This window comes from Equus asinus, chromosome 16 (assembly GCF_041296235.1).
Source record: "Equus asinus isolate D_3611 breed Donkey chromosome 16, EquAss-T2T_v2, whole genome shotgun sequence".
Classification (NCBI taxonomy): Eukaryota; Metazoa; Chordata; class Mammalia; order Perissodactyla; family Equidae; genus Equus; species Equus asinus.
This window is the reverse complement of record NC_091805.1, coordinates 31512777-31530471: the sequence shown is the minus strand read 5'-3', so window position 1 is coordinate 31530471 and position 17695 is coordinate 31512777.

The window sequence follows — 17695 nt, the reverse complement described above, 5'->3', positions numbered from 1 at the left end:
ATGGGCCATGGTAATGGGTGTGCAATTCCAATTAAGGAGAAAGGAAAGGAGGAGCAGGAGAGATGGGGTCTTCTGGCGATGCAGTCTGGAGAGGAATTTCAAGCTGACAACATCTTTCATAACTAGCGGACTGCATTAGCAACCTTTTCCTTGCTTTAATTCAAACTTTTTTCCCTCTTAGGTTGATCATATGGATAAAATAATTTCAATTTCTTTACCTGAGTAAATATGCTCAAGAAATTTCACACAAAATTCAAGAAACTTCACACATTTTAGTTACGCTCAATGTGGCCATTCATTCCCACCGTACAACCAACTTTATTCCTAATTATTTTTACTAACGATGGCTTCGCCTTTTAGTATCACATTCAATGGAAATTCAGGTTATTTAGTGGAAGGAACACACTTCCTTTTATTTATTTATTTAAATATTTTATTTTTCCTTTTTCTCCCCAAAGCCCCCCAGTACATAGTTGTATATTCTTCGTTGTGGGTCCTTCTAGTTGTGGCATGTGGGACGCTGCCTCAGCGGGGTGTGATGAGCAGTGCCATGTCCGCGCCCAGGATTTGAACCAATGAAACACTGGGCTGCCTGCAGCGGAGCAAGCGAACCTAACCACTTGGCCACGGGCCAGCTCCTATTTATTTTTTTATAGGATGGGTGTTACGACCCAAGCCACTGTATGAGTTGGAGGTAGTGTGGTGTGTGATGGTTAGGACAGACCAGCTGCAACCTTGTCTTGATTACTGGCTAGTTATAGCCCTTTTACCAGTTTCTTCATCTGTAAAATGAAAATAATAATACCTACCTCATAGGGTTATTTTGGGGATTAAAATGCAATGGTGAATGGAAGGCACTTAGCACAACTTGCTTGGTATATTTTAAGGGCCTGGCAAAATGGTATTTTATTATACATTCCTGAGAAGATTGTGTGGGGAGGTGCATATTAAGATAGAAGAAACAGGTAGGAGACCAGGGTCTATTTTACTTCTTATGTCAGGTAGCATCACAGACACGCGTGCATCATGGCTTCTGTCCCATGTCTCCAATAAGGAGTGCTGAGGGGGTTACAGGTAGAGAGGAATGAGCAGTCACTGATCATATGCAACATCTCCATCCCTGCTTTCTCATACCCGCTAGATATGAAAAGCAGAGTTAAACACCATGACATCCACTGCTCTTTATGTTAAATAAACCAAGACCTTCCATAAATTAAAATGATTTTCTTATGCAGTCTGACACAGGGTTATCCAATTTGCCAGAGAGGTGCAACTGACTCTGCTGTAGGGGGAAAGTGCAGGTAGGCTGTGTTCAAAGATGCAAGAACCATGTCAAAAAAATAAAAGCCCCTCTTGGTTTAGTAAATGCATTTTCTTAGGCCTTAATCAACTCAGAATGGAAAAAGGTTAATTGACAACATGATACTTGTCTAATGCTGTCCTGAGCATTGCACTCAGGCAGATGTGTGAGACAGGGATCCTGCTGTGCTGACAAGGATGATTATTATAACTGACTCTTTTTGCCCTCAAGGATGTGTAGCTTCTAGAAGCTTTTCACCCTGGAATCTCACTGTTGTGCTAGAGCCAATTCAAGGAGGGTTGTAAAACCAGAAAGCCACAGGACTACACAGTTTACATTTATTTTGAGCATGTTGAGGCAAGACCACAGATTGATGCTAATCCTAAATTTTGCGGCAGAAATTCCACTTTGCATTTATAACTTTCAGTTACTGAGCCCTTAATCATGTGCTGGGTAATCTACTAAGAATCTGGCCCCTGCCTCTTGTTCTATTCCCATAGTGATTCAGTGAGGTAGGTGTTAGTCAACAGACACAAATAACGAGACTGAGACCACCACCATGCTGTCATTGCACCGCACTTTCAGTTTCTCAAAGCACTTGGTAATATCATATGCTAACCCAAACTTTTCTTTTCCATGGATGGCTGAGTCTTTTACTGATAAAACAGTGTCTTAGACACAGTGTCTGACTCAGCTCAGAAAGTAGAAAACGATTCCTTCAACTTGTTGTGATTACATCCATTGGGACTGCAGGAGAAGGGTAGCTACTTGACTTCCAAACTGAAGAGGATGAAGCGGTTGGAGAAATCCAACCTTTGTTTCCCTAACTCTTGGGAGTAGGACTGAAATTCACTGGGACTGTCAACAGATTTGACATGGAGCTTAGAGGAGATGGTAGTCTTGTCTCTGAATGGCTGATAGTTGAAATGAGAAGAATAAACCAAATAACAAAGCCATACATGAATATGCACATTGAAGCGACACAGATTGCCTTTCATAAATCAGTCTCTGCCCATTCGCAGATAAACATTTAAACATTCTTATTTGGAAAAGCTTGGGTCCTACTGGAAAGTAGGGAATAATTGTGATTCTTTCAAAGCCAGTAGGACTGTTAGCTGTCATTTAAACCAAACAGAATAACAAAGGCCCTTTCTAAGTGAGCATTAGTTTTATTTTCATAGTTATTAGAGCAAGGCTCTTAAAACCCAAATGTCTCACAAGTACTTTCTAATGGGTTTATTGCTTTGTTTATTCTGCTCAGAGCAAGTCAGGGGGCAATTTGGAATTTGCATCATTAAAAATCTTTTTTGAAAGTATGTTGGCATTTTGGTTTTGTATTGCTGGTTTTGAAGGATGTTCAACAGCTCTCTTAATGTGGGTGGTGGTCATCTGTCCATATGCCAGAGACACAAGTCATCGTGCACATTCCACTACAGGTTGTCACACATACAGACACATCTCCCTATAGCAACATGCCTGCCTTCCTCAAATACACATTCGTTGTGGTTATTTAGATCCCTTTCACCTAATCATTTCTAGATGCTACTTTCAGATATATCACACGTCACTCATTTGGTCCACCTGTAGGTCTTTCTAATCACCATGTGGATAATTATTCTTAAACATTTCCACTTTTAAGTCAGATTTATCTTTTTTTCCTTCTCTCTTCTTTTCTCCAACATAGCAGTGATGAACTCCCATGTGTCCCTCATACAACTGGATGTATCTCCCAGAGTGACCCGCTTTCCTCATGTACTCTTCCATCAACCATTTTCAGAGTTCCCTTTAGACAGACTAAAGGGCTCCTCCAGGTGACAAAAGATAACCAGGAACACGGAAGAAGGCAAATGCATACTAAGATGCATAAAATTGTCATTGGTGAGAAGATTAGAGGGATTGTATTTGCAACTTCATTGTCTCTTGATTTGAACACACGGTCTTGTATAGCATATATTTTTCAGATCTTAATAAATTCCTTGGAATATATTAAGAGTTACACTATCGTTCTCTAAGTTTTCATCACTGGATAATGGAGACTGTTGGTTGTCAGGCGACTTTACTCTCAGGTCTTGGGAGGAACAGAACTGAAGAGAAAATATCACCCATAATGGAAGACCTGTCACCAAAGCCCTAAGAACCAGGACAAGTGGCCAAGTCATATACATTCTCTGAGGCACAGTTTCCTCAGAAAATATACACATACATACATACATGCATAAGAAAACAAGCAATAAATAACAAACTCTGTGTGTGTGTGTGTGTGGGGGGGGCAAAGCAAAAATTGCAGTGGACCAAGTTAAACAGGCGAGAAAGCCTTTATTCAGGGCTACAGCGATCGTGGGGAGGGAGAGCAGTCTGAACTCAACTCTGTCGAAAGGAAGCGTGGGCGAGATTTTGAGTTGGGGTGGGGGTGATCACAGGCCATCTGCATTTGCTAATTGGCCTTATCCAAAGGAAAGGTAAACTTTCTTATATCTTCATGACAGGAGGTAGTCTTATGACTTAGAGCAAGGCACGCCCTGAAGTTAGGCTCCTACCCTCCCACAGAAACTGGCAAATAGGGGAGCTGTTTCCCTTGATGTTTACATTTCAAAGAGGTGCCTCCAGGTCCTTGAGAAAGACATTTTTGGATTGTAAAATTGGTGACAGTCTTTTAAAAAGATTTACATCTCAAAAGGGCAGACAAAGAATTTACAATGACAAATTTTCTAAAGTAAATGTTCTAAGAAAGGAGTGGTCTGGGCCTAGAGTGGAGAAACCTATCTGAAGTTTAGTCATGCTGAGGGGAACATTAAGGCCCTTGTGGTAGTGTGTATGTGGGAATGTGGGAAAGGAAGGTTGTGGACAAGATCAGATGCCCTTGTCCATTCTGAGCTTTGATTTCAATAAGCCCCCTGTGTATTGGGATAAAGTGTGACGAAAACCAGAGAAAAAGCAGTCCTTTTGTGCATAGTGTGGACAAAGCGAAGCCCTGAGGGGGTTGGACCTCCATCTTGCCCTGGACCATTCAGGTGACCTCTTGCTGTCTCCCTGAGGCATCTCCACTACCCACCATAGCACAGGCACTCTCAGTTCTGCGTATGTGGCCTAGCATGGAGGAAGGTTGTAGGGACTGAAGCGAAATATGGCCTTGTTGCTTTGAGTGCAGCAGCAGCATCATCTGAGGAACTTGTTAGACATGTGAACACTCAGGCCTCATCCTAGACCCAGTGAATCAGAATCTGTATGACAACAAAATGCTTAGGTGATTTGCAGGTACACTAATATTTTGGAATAGAGGATCCTATAAAGAGAATCTGGCAGGGAGTGGCACATCCGCGACACTTAGATTAAGTGAGAAAAACAGAGAATTCAGTGAAATGTCCATACCCAAGGTGGCTACCACTATGCCAAAAAGTTACTGTCTTGAGGGACAAGCCATCTTCCTCAGATTAAGAATTTTGAACCAGTTTGGGGAACTTTACCCTCCTTGTCACAGATAACTGGCAATTTTACTTTTCCAAATTTGTTCTCTGGCCTCCTGGCCCCTCATTAGCACCTTCTCTCCCCACTCTGCCACTGCTGGCACCTAGAATTCTTCCCCTTCGCTACCCTCAGTGCTGCTGAGGCCCTTGCGCACCACATTAGCCTCTGCTCATTAAGGACGCGCCCAGGTCCTGACATCTGGATTCCGGCACACATTATTTGTTATTCAGATTCATCCACTCCTTCCAGAGAGCAGCCTGAGTTTTCGAAAGAGCATAAATTCATAACAGAATTAAGATGAGTTTAGTGTGATACTATGGATAATAGGAGACAAATCCTGGGACGTGAGAAATGCTAATTTCAGCTGGCGCTGTGAAAGCAGAGACTCTGCTTTAGCCCAGAGATATTTGCAATGAAGAACAAGCCGCTGAGCAGACAGCGCTCACTCCCTCCGCTCCCAGCACCCCGTGGCTCAGCTCTCCTTTTTATTTCTATTTTCTCCCTCCACTAAAAACACCTTCCCTGGTGCCCAGCTCCCGCTCAAGGCCAAAACCCTGACAGACAAGCAATCTCACAGTACCTGGGGGGAAAAAAGCTGTTTTAACTAAAATAGATCAGCCGGAATATTTTCTTTGACAATGCTCTCTTCGTGCAGTTATACCTCTCCTACACGCTGCCCAAGGGGATGAAAATGGGAGCCAGCAGGGAATTCACATGTGAGTCATCTCTCGGCGACTCTGCTCCTAGGGATCGCTGACGCCGTGTCTCACTGCGAATGTGTCTCCCCCATTTTTCCTGAATTTATTGTACAGCAGAGAACACTGCAATGGGAGTCAGGAGGTGGGGTTCTTCTCCCAGTTTTGACAGGTCCTCACTGTTTGGCCTTGATCTTTGACCTACCCTTTCAGTGCCTCAGTGTCTTCATCCATTCAATGACAAGTTGGACTAGACCAGTGGTTCTTAGCCATGACTACCCATTAGAATCATCTAAGGATCTGAAAAAGCAAAACAAAACAAGAAAAAGCTAATGCTGGAGCTCTACCCTCCCCCCCCAACTCCATCAATTAATCAGAATCTGTGCACAGGGCTCTGGCACTGGTATGTATTTTTAAAGCTTCTAGGATGTTTCTTAACATGCAGGTAAGATTTAGAACCACTGAACTAGGATCCTCGCTAAATACGTGTGTGAGGACCAGCAGCATCAGCATCAATCTGGGAGCTTGATATGAAATTCAGAATCTAGGGCCTCACCTCATACAACTGAATCTGCATTATGGCAACATTCCCAGGTGATCCATAGACGCATTCAAGCCTGAAAAGCAGGTCTCCAAGCTCCCTTTCGGCTCCGCCTCATAATATATGGATTGTGATTTCATTTTAATCACGTTTACAGATTTTGCTGGCTCTTTCTTTTATTTAATCATTATTTCTTGAGCATCTACATTATAGTGGGAACTATAAGAGGGGCTAAGGATGAAAAGTAAACAAGAAAGATGTGTTATCTACCATCACAGAGCTTCAATCACTGGGGGAAGCTAGATCCTAGCTAAGTTATCACATAGGGCGATGTGTGTGAGGACAGAGAAAATAGCGGGAGTTATGAAAGCACCCACTAGTCAAGAATGAGATTGCCTGGGCCAGGGAAGACCTTCCTGAAAAACAAAGTTTAAGCTTTGTGACTAGCGCATCCTGTGAAATTATTGAGCTGGTTTTTTGTGTGTACATAATCATGATTTCTGGAAGAGCACAGGCTGATATTGAGCTCTCTTTGCATTTATATCTTCGGGCAACTTTCAGAATTAACTCTGAGTTCACTGCAATTTAGCAGTTACCCTTTGAAACTGTTCTCACTGAGTCTACCCATGACCTCCTTGTCGCAAACCTGGTACTATCTTTCTAAGTTAAATCTTGTTGATCTATAGCTTTTAATAATAATAACTGGGGAACTGGGGATCTGGAAGAACAAAGCAGGGGATGAGGGGAAGCTAAGGTGCATTATTGAACTGGCTACTGCTGTGGGCAATGGGTACTCAGTCCCACTGAGGACCCGCTGAGGAATCATGTACAATGACATGTCTGCCCAAGACATGGAAGAGGAAGTAATCACCCATCAGCTCCCATCCTCACTGGTTAAGCCTTTAGGGCAGTGTTAATTCTCTTACACTTTCAAGAGCAAGGGTTAAAAAAAATAGACTTGTAGCCTCCATTGGAAGACACAATTTAGTGGGAGACATAGTCAAGAAATGCCATGTGTAAAATCCAGGGTAGTAAATGGGAATGCTAAAGATAAGTTTATAAAGTGAGAAGAAAGTTTCCACAAAGGCATCAGGAAAGCTTCATGGAGAAACTGTTTCTTGAACTGATGAGTATGAGTCCTTGAGACTGAAAAAAAATGGGAGTTCGTTCCAAGAAAAAAGAGCAATGTATACACAGGCCAGGATGTGGAAAGCCCTATTGGGAACAGCTAGAAGTTCTCTGCAGGTGGGATGTAATGTTTTTATGGCCAATGAGGAGATGATGAAGCCAGATCCAGAAAGGCTTCTGCACTCTTACTGTTTGCTCAGAACCTTAACGTGGGAGAATGAGGCTTTGGGTCGCTGGACAGCAAGTCCCCAACAAATCAAGTCTTTTAACAAAAACTTATTTGGTTCCAAGTGGGGGTATGGGAATAAAACTCTAATCATATGATTCTTTAAGCTTCCATTCAGCAAATTTATAATTATGAAAATGTCTTGAGTTAGCAACCTCTACTTTACATTTTCCCTCAACGTTGTTTCGAGCAATTCCACAAAATAGAGAAAAAAGTTAATTAGAACATAAAGTGGGAAAAGTTTAATTCCTTTTTTCAATAAAGAGCTGGCTGCAGTTTATACAGGCTTAACGATAATTCTATTTTGCGACTAACAATAATTGCTCATGAATAATTACAGAATAGAAATGTGAAAAATGTCTAATTAGAAAATAAACAAATCCCCCAAATTAGGTATTTATTATTGCAATTAGGTATTATTAGACCCAATAATGACATGATGGCAACACAAGATATTAATGAATACATGATTAGCCCTTGAATGTATTTTGTTACGTCAGAAATAAATTTGACCATTTCATGAAGACATTTAGTTGAAACTGTTATTGCCAATGTAAACAATCTAGGACAATAACTCCACATTTTAGTTACTACATTGCTCATGCATCCAATTAAAAGCAGAATTTTGTGCTATGATGGGCACAGATCTGTCTTGGTTAATTGAAAGGTGAAATACCTTGAGAAATGGTGATGGCGTGTGGAGTCACCCTGCTACGTCCTGATTTTACAGGAAAAGCATCTTGAATATTTTGTTAGCTCGGAGAAACAATGGAGGCTACCAACCTTCTTTGAGGAAAGGTTTAATTAAGAAGAGAAATTTAATAAGCCTTTAAAAAGGCATTTTAAAACTTTGTGGTTGCCGTGATAGTCTGGAATTATGTCATACGTAACTCTCAGTCTTAGTTTAAGGATTAGTGTATGACTTTAAGTTAAGTTTTTGGTGAGCTGGAAATACAGGAGGGAGACTGGCACTGCCCACGGCCTTACAGGCTCTGTGAATGTCCCTTAGCAAATTTTTGGGTTTGAGTGATGTGGCAATTGGTCTGCACTCACACTGAAGTACACACTTCAGTACACAGCTGTCTGGTGGGACCTGGCTCGTGCAGTGATGGCAGGGCTCTCTGAACCTCCCCCCCTCCAAGAGTCCTTTCAGGAGTGAGGTTAGATTAAATTTCTGGTGAGGTTTGGGGTCCTAAGATTTGGTTCCCAAGACACTACTTGAACCTCCACCTTAGCTCATATTCTCCAGGGCTCTTGGAATCAACTCCATACTGACCAGGGCCACAACGACCTGGAGCACATGCCATTGGCTGATCCACAAGAGAATCAGCCTCTCAGGCAGCTAGGAAATCTTGCTAAGGTGATCAAGGTCCAGTACTTATGGATTTTGTTCAGTATGAATTTTTTTCTAAATTGGAAGAGCTGAAATTAGCTGGAATGGGAAATAAGAGAGAAGAGAATTGGGTGTTTTATGGGACAGGTCCATGGAGGAAGGGAACATTCGGATTTATAGCTCCTGGTGAGATATTTATTATAAGAACATCTTACTGTTAAATGTTACTTAGGTGATGCCCTTTGGCTGGGCACATGACACCACTTGCCGAGGAGTCTACATTTTGAACCTGACTCTGAATCCTCTAGGAATCTTAAGAACGTGGTGGAGATTAACTTTTGGACTGGAAAAATGCACTTAAGACCTGTAGCTGTTTGGAGGGTTTGTGGACATGTGTGTGGGGAGTGAAAAGTGAAGAAAATGCATCTTCTGTGCTCGGACACAGGTCAGCTTCTAGCTGAGGGAAGGGAGAAAAGAGAAGTACCGTTATGTGTCGGCTACTGTGATTATCTCATTTACTTTTCACAACTGTATGAATTTGGCCTTATCATGTTTTACAGATTAGGAATTTAGAGAAACTAAGACACTTGTGCAAATTCAGACATTTAGTGACCGTCAAAGTAGAGAAGTAATGCGATGTTTATCTGAGTCAGTAAATTCAAGCTCTTCCCCATAGTAGGCTACCTCCTAAGAAAGGAAGCAGGTATTATTAGGATTTACCTGACTTTCTTAACACTTAGAGAGACTTCAGACCTATTTCATCCATATAATAGGTCTTCACGGAATGATGGAAATATCCTGCGCTCAGACCAGCCATTTGCAGAGTCTGATGGGGAATTGCTGTTTCCTTCATCAATGTTAGACATGTTTCAGACTTCACATCTGCTGGTGCTTGTTTAGGCTTGTTTGTTAGAGTTCTAAGAAAAGAGTTGAGAGCATGGGCTCTAGAATCGCATAAACCTTGATTTGCATCTATTCTTCTCCACTGGCAGAGCTCTGTTACCTTGAGTAAGTTACTTAACCTCTCTTAGTCTCAGTTTCTTAATCTGTAAAATGGGAATGAGATAAAATAATGAATGCACAGTATACATGGCAGGTGCTCAACAAATACATGAAAATGACAAATAAGAGAAAATGCTTTTACAACACTATTTGTCCAAACAAAAATTAGAAAATACCAGCCTTTTAAACCTCACCATTAGGTTTTTCTGACCTGTATTTTACAGCCTAGAGACAACTTTAGCAGGTTACCTGCAGTGATCTGGGAACTACAGGATAGCAGAGAAGCTCAAATATATCCAGCATGGAAACAGAACAAATTGTGGCTTAAGGACACCACCTCTTCTTGCTGATCATTTCCTTAATTCAAACTCTTTCAAATCCAACTACACTTCACATTTTCCAGTTGCATGTTGAGGTGCATAGTTATAAAATGAATTTTAATTGGTGAAACGAAGATAGCGAGATTTTATCTTGTTTTTCATGCCTTATCAACAAATCTGAATACCGCTCATATATTACTGCATGATCTAACTGGAACTGGCAACCTATGTACAAACCCTCAACGGATGGAGGAGAGAGTGAAAAATAATGGCTTTGTTAATTCATCTGAGAGGGAAAGGAACACTTGTCCTCTGTTTGGACCTCTGTTTCCAATGATGACTGTCACCCTGCACAAAGGACCCTTTATTTCCCTCAGAATTGACTACTGAGAGAGTCCACTGCAAGAAACCCTTGGGGAATTAAAGGCCAGAAAAGCAGAGACAGCACCTGTGGGCTCCTTCCCAGTGTCTTGCTCACCTAGCCCTGTGGCAGCAGGCTCTCTACCAGGGCAGAGCTGAGCTTTCATTTTCTCCACATAACTGTTGTTTATGAGGCCTGCATTTCTAATTCACTCTCTGGCCTTTTGACCTAATGAGAAAGATACTCTTCTGAGTGAATGACTCTGAGGCTTGAACGAACACACAACCACAGTTAAAGAACTAACGTGTGTGTGTGTGTGTGTGTGTGTATGCACGTGAACACAGCAGTGCTAGCGTTGAATCGTGAAGTGGTCTCCCTCAATCCCACGTTAGAATATTCTCTTGGGCATGAAAAAATGAAATCCGTTTTTTTCTTCCAGGAAAATCTATTAGTTGTTCTTTCCCAGTTTCTTCAGCTTTGAAACAAGCAACTGTGTAGAGAAAAGTCCTGGAACTAGGGGCTCTATGTGATCTGTCCGCTGAGCAGGATGCGGGAAATAGGACATGAGGGATCTGGAGCTTAAGTGTAGTGAACTCCAGAGAATAGTAGCAAAGAATCACAGTGCCCACAAGCCGGCTACACAAAGAACCAAAAACAGGTCATTGGCTTCTGCCCTGCAATTCACGGTAACCGCCAGCAATATTTCTACATAGGGGAACACGCTTTACACGACAGCTCTCTTTGCAGGAAATCTCCATCCTGGGGAGTTGAAATTGCATTAGGATTACTTCTCTGCAAGCACACTGACACCAATATGCAATATGTGGTATAAGAAACCAAAAAGTCATTAATCTAAGCAGGAACTTAAACAATTGCATCTAACTCTAGAAGAATTCCACTGAATTAGAATGCGTTTCTAAACTAAAATTGCTTTGACTGAATTCAACCTTGCAAATAAAGATTTAATTTAGCAAAACAATCAGATTTAAATGTAAATGACCCACTCCCCCCTTTATTCCAATTTTTTAACTGGAATCTTTGGAATGAAATAAATATATTCGCTCGTTCATCCATCCATTCATTCACTATTTATTGAGGACCCATTCAGGGCCATGCATTATTCTAGGGATTAGGATTAGAAATGTGAATAAAATTATGATCCCTAACTTCAAGGAGTGTGCAGTCTAGCGGTAGGGCTAAACGAGGAGTCAGAGCATTGTAACACAGTTAAGGCTTGAACAAAGACATTGGGAATAAAAGACACTAGTTCACTTGGCTTCTCAGTTTATTGAATTTTGATTCTGTGCAGCAAGTGTCTGTAAGTGAGGGTGCCCGCCTCGGTTGATCTACAATCTAGATTTAGACAGGATAAGAGAGTGCCAACCAATATTGGGCCGTCTTTCCTAGAAGGAAATGTGCTTTCAGGAACATTTCAACTGGACTTGACCTAGAATTCCTCATTATATTAATAACTGGCTCTGGAATAGATGTCACACTTCAGCCCCTGCCCACCTTCCATGAGAAAGCGACTTGCTCGTGACTTTACATTCATAAATACGCTCACAATGCCAAGGGATGTTTTTTTCTTCCATCAATTCATTAGATCTGCTCACATGAATTATTTATATGCAGTGCTAAAAATGATTCTGAAACATTACAAGAATTCAATATCAGTTTTCACAGTGGGATTTCATCATTTTAGCATTGCAGCATGGTAGCCTAATGCAATACTAATAGGATATGGTGCTAATAGGGTACAACGAGAATTCTCTCTAATATGCAAACATTTCCATGTTGTCTTATTATTTCTTTTAAGTTAATATGCTATGGTGATAATATGATGAAATGAATTAGCTTCATATCATTGTCTGCATGAGTTGTGCATATTAACGGCATCTTTCTTCCCCCACCCCTTTGAATTCACTTGGAATGAGCTTGAAGACTTACCCTGTAGTTATGCTTATGTTAATGAGGCTGTTTTGTAGGAAACATCCCTGCCGTTGCTTAGCCAGCTGGAGAAACAATAGATGCGTATCCTTTCTCTTTGGAATGGAATGTTTTCTGGCCTCCCTTCAAAGGGTCTATCTCCATCAGGCTGCTTTAGTATTCTCTACTTGTTCACAATCTCAATCCATCCATGTGTTAGACATTTTACCAGCAACATTTAACCAGATTGTATATTTCTATTAGATACGAAGCAAATCTTTTCCAAGAGAAACTGGATGCATGGCCAACTGGCCCAATGTTTTGGAATATTTAAACACATACACACACACTCACACACACAAACCTACATGCATATATACATGAAATGCGTAGAAATATACACATATTTGTGTGTGTGGGTTATGTATAGACATGTTTACATATGTATACAGACATATACATATGTGCTGCTTTGTTTTTGTGTGTAAATGATTTAAAAGTTTATGGAACCTATGCCATAACCAGCATTTCTTTTCTGGCTGTTAAATCCTGGGTGGATTAGGTCCAGTGAGTATGAATCCTCCAGATTTCAGTGTTTATTCATTTTCAGATATATAACCAAAAGCCAGATGCTTATCCAAATCTTAGCTGACATTTGCAAATCATGAATTTCTCACCCAAACCTGTGTGACCTTTCCTCTTGAGTTGCCATCAGGTTCAACTAATTCAGTTTCAGAAATCCCAGATGTCAACGTTCTCAGGAGACTTCTAAAGCCCCTTCTTATCCTTTCAGTCAAGTTGCTCCAAAAGGTACCTTAATGATGATCAGGGACACTGCTCGGCCATATGGTGCCTTGGTGCAAGTTAGCAAAAGGTGCCTCCTTGGACCAGCACAACCTCTCAGGAGACAGTATGGCAAGTGGCACTGGGCCAGATTTCTGCTTTCTCTTGCTCATTTAGATAGGTTCTCTTGGGCTGCAACTCCAGTGATATTTTGTCCTTCTCTTTTAGGAACAGCTCCCGTGGGAAAGTTTCCATCTTAATGGAAGCTTGGGGTTATACAACAAGCAATCTACATTCTGATACTGACTAGCTGTGTGACTTAAAGCAAGGCTCTTAACCTGTCTGTGGCTCAGTTTATTCATTTGCAAAATGAAAGAGTAAAATGATCTCTGTTGCCCTCCAACTCTGCACATGAGGATCGAGGATCGGTGATTGAACAATGAGAAATCTCTTCACCATTTTAATGAGAGAAGTGATTACTAAGTTTCTGCATTTGGCTGGGGAAAGAGGATAATATGAGAGAAAAAAAAAGTTACGGACCCTGAAGGAAAATAATGTGGGTAACTTAAATATTAGGGTTTGGATTCTAGGCTTTCAGTAGGTTTGTGTGTAGATCATAGGTTTTCTTAATAAAGGAAGTTACTAAGAAGAATGTAGGTTTGTTATGCATCTGTAAGATGCAAATTCTGGCACATATCAGCGGGTTGATTATTAAGTTGAAGTCGAATATGCAGCATTTGAAAGACCTTAGTAAAATGTAGTCTTAGGAACTTGTAATATAGCCCCTGGTTATTGGAATTAAATATTGGAGTTAGTTGTCCAGATAACAGGACAAAGGTGGATAGTTTAGTGAAAGTACTCCTAAGGGCTCTGATAACAGGAAAAACAGTGCCAGATATCCCTTACTCTGCATCAGCTGTGAACATATATTTGGGCCCTTTTATCTACATTCACTAAAGAAAGAATCAGATTTACTCTGAGTTGCTAGGAAAGACTTCCTGTTTGTATATCACATTTGAAAATGGAGATTAAAGGAATAGTATTTGGAGAGAGTCAATCAATTCACATTTGAACCAATTCAATTTCTTTAGCAGACCATTATTTCTTTGAAAGTTGGAGTTATTTCTTTCTAATTTTATACTTCTCTTCCTTTCCCTACTAAGACCTGCTGAAAGCAGATGGCCTTTTTGTGGCTCTGTAGCCAGTCTTTGGTTTGTCTGGTGTAACTGCATCTTTGCCTTTCTTCACGTTTCCCTATTAAGGTAGCTAGCTTTAATTGAGGTTAGAAATGTACTCAGTATGTGCAACATCACTTAAAAATGAACTTTTATTGTAGCATTGATAAAAACTTTCTAGGCTTAAGAATGTCATCAACGAAGACTCTGGTGCTTCTTTAATTATCCGATTTCCAAAGCTATAGTACATAATTCCTTGTATAATCAGAGCTTAAATCCTGAAGAAACTCATATGGGTGACATTTCCTCTCAATTTTGAATGGGGATTATTTTAAGAGGATACAGACCTTAGAAATATTTCAATGGAGCTGATATTTAAAGCATATTTAGTGGCATTTATGTTTTAATCTGCTTATTGACTAGGCATTAAAGAGAGCTGTTAGTATTTTAGCAGCGATTAAAAGGACCAAAAATTGTTAGCTATAATGAGCAAGGCAGTATTTCCAGAATATGGGGCTAATAATTTTTTTCATTTAGAAAGTGGTGCAGCCTCTTCCCAGTGAAGCATTATCATCTGAAGGATTATTTGGACTTTATATTTACATTATTTGGATTTTCTTTTGCCACTGGGACAAGGAACTCCATTTCGAGACCAAGTCTTTCAAATTATATAAATGTACAGAGATTTGATGAATTCTATTGTTGCGCCACTTTCTTATTTTACATATCATCAACAGGAGCAGCAGCAGTAACGGCAAGTAATTATGAAAGCAAAAATAACTAACCTTTACCCAGGGCCAATGGGAGGCTATGTGCAAGGTCCAAGGGATACCAAGATGGAAAAAACAGTTTCTTCTCTCAAGGAACTTCCATACCAAGTTGTCATATTGTAGTACAAAACCTGGTGTACCTAGGCACTCAACATTAATTTAAGAAGTGAATGATTTGGCCCCAGTCATCAGGGCAGTTTATTAAAAAACTGACGTCCTCGTGGTTAAAGTTCTACATGCTGCCCTTCAGTGGCCTGGGTTCAGTCCCCGGGCCTGGAAACACACCATTCGTCTGTCAGTAGCCATGCTCTGGCAGCGGCTCACAAAGAGGAACTAGAAGGGCTTGTCACTAGACTATACAGCTGAGTACTGGGGCTTTGAGGAGGGAAAAAAAAAGAGAGGAAGATTGGCAACAGATGTTAGCTCAGGGCAGATCTTTCCCAGCAAAAAAAACAAAACAAAACAAACTAGTCTAGATACCATAAGAATTCCTTATTAAATGATTACTAACTTGACAATCAGCTATTACAATCTACTCCTTTTGGGCTATGTTTGCATAGTGACAAAACATCCATCGGATCAGTGACATTAGAGAAACTATAGTCAAACGGTTTTTTGATAATTCTTATATGAAATAATAGATCATTTAGTAGGCTGCTGTGTTTTTCAATTTGTTTTGTTGCAACATTAAAAAAATACAGAAAAGAATAAACGGAAGTTACCAACAGCAAAGAGCAGAGCTTTATCATGGAAAACAAGAGTTTTTCTTGAGCTGTGATTTGTGGATCCTGATCAGTGCTAAATATACGACCAAAGCTCCTTTTTAAAATTTTCTGTTGGTACTGTTCACCCCAGACAATAAGGTGAGGTTTCTGAAAATTATACATATTTAAATTTAGCCTGTTTTTCACCTGCAAACCATTGATTCAGTTTTACATCAAATCCTTAGTGGTACCAAAGTAGATTTAATTTAATTTTCCTAGCTGTTTTTTTTTTTTTTAAATGTTGCATATTAGTGAAGAAAATTTATTCCTTTGTATGTGAATCAATTTCTTTTGAACACAGAAAGCATCCCCTGGCTATTTCTTTTCCAAAGAACATCAGCAAAATCCAAAATGAACACTTATAAGTAATTTGGATATGAATCTAAAGGAATAATAGCTGTAATAGTCTTTCTGTGAATATTGTTATAAAGTAAAATTAAGTAAATTGATGCAAGAAGTGAATGAGAGAACACAGAATAAGTCCAATGAGCAGGGTCTGCACATCAGCATCTTTACCAAGAGACTATCTCTTTCATCTCATCCAATTTCTATTCTAGATGTAGTAAGCAAGTACCACCTATGACCACAAAAAAGTGGCATTCCTTGGACAATGAACACTACTTAGGCACCAAGAGGCCAGGACCCAAAGTAGAATTAAGGCTGTGAGGAGCTGGGATGTTAATTTCAGACAGAGGCAGGTTGGGTTAAGCTGGAAAGCTTCCTTTTTGCTTTGTTTTTACATTCTATCTTTTCTTTCCTCCGTGAAAAATTGTCAACAAAAAATTAAACTCACATGAGCTTTCAAAATAATGGAAGAGATTAAAGATAACAGCTGAGATATATCTGCATTTCTTTCTCATAAATTATGAGCACTATTGAGAAATCCTCTTTTTCATTCGGTCTGAGGTTACTCATAAATGTTGTGTAGCAAGCTCTACTTAAATATTTATCTTTTTCTTCTTCTTTGGATATTCAATTTTTGTCAGTTGCTTGTGTCTGTGGAAGAGAATTCTTGAGCCCAGTTTTAAGTCTTCATACAGAATTAGTTTATACCTGGCTAATCTTAGGGAAAAAATATTTATGGGCATTTCAAGTACCTGAAGATAAATTTTAAAAATCTCACAAATAACTTCTGTTTATTTAGTACTTATTACATTATGAACACTTTGCTGAAAGGTTTTTACACCTTATATTGTGAATTTCTCTGAACAACTTTTAAGATGGCTATTCCTATTTACCATATGAAAAAAAAATTCGAGATGCTAAGAAATTTGCACAAAGTCACATAATTAGATGATGGCACTGAGAATCGAGTTCAGATCTGTGTGACCCAAGAGCCCATACTTTAAAAAATCATACTCTCAAATACACTAGTGAATGCACTTGTACGTAATGCTTTGTTCATCATCGATCATCCTTGTCTGTTCATAATATCAACAATTTAATTATGTTTATGTTTAAAGAGGAGCTCTTTTTCAAAATAGAATTAAACTCATTTTTTACCTGTTGCAGTGGTTTGGTTTCAAAGTGTTAACTGAGTACTTTTGAATAATAGATATGCGTAAATCCTATGATAAGAATTCACTCCTCCTCCTTCCTTTTGACAATTAAGTAGATATTAAGAGAACAAAGTAGTTAAAGCATAAAGAGAGCACAATATGAAGTTTTGGAGTTTTAGGGCTCAATCAAAAGATCTTCCTGGAACAAAGTAACAGAAACACTATGATCTTAAATCCCTTAGTAATGGGTTTAGATTTGCTCAGCTAAGTATAAAGGTTTGTACTTTCACTCTTACAAAATAAAGAAACAGAGCTATGAAACATTAGCTAAAGTTAAATAAGTTGACTTGTTTGTGTTGACTTGCAATGCAGCCATCCTTTTTATTACTTCTTGAATACACATAAAA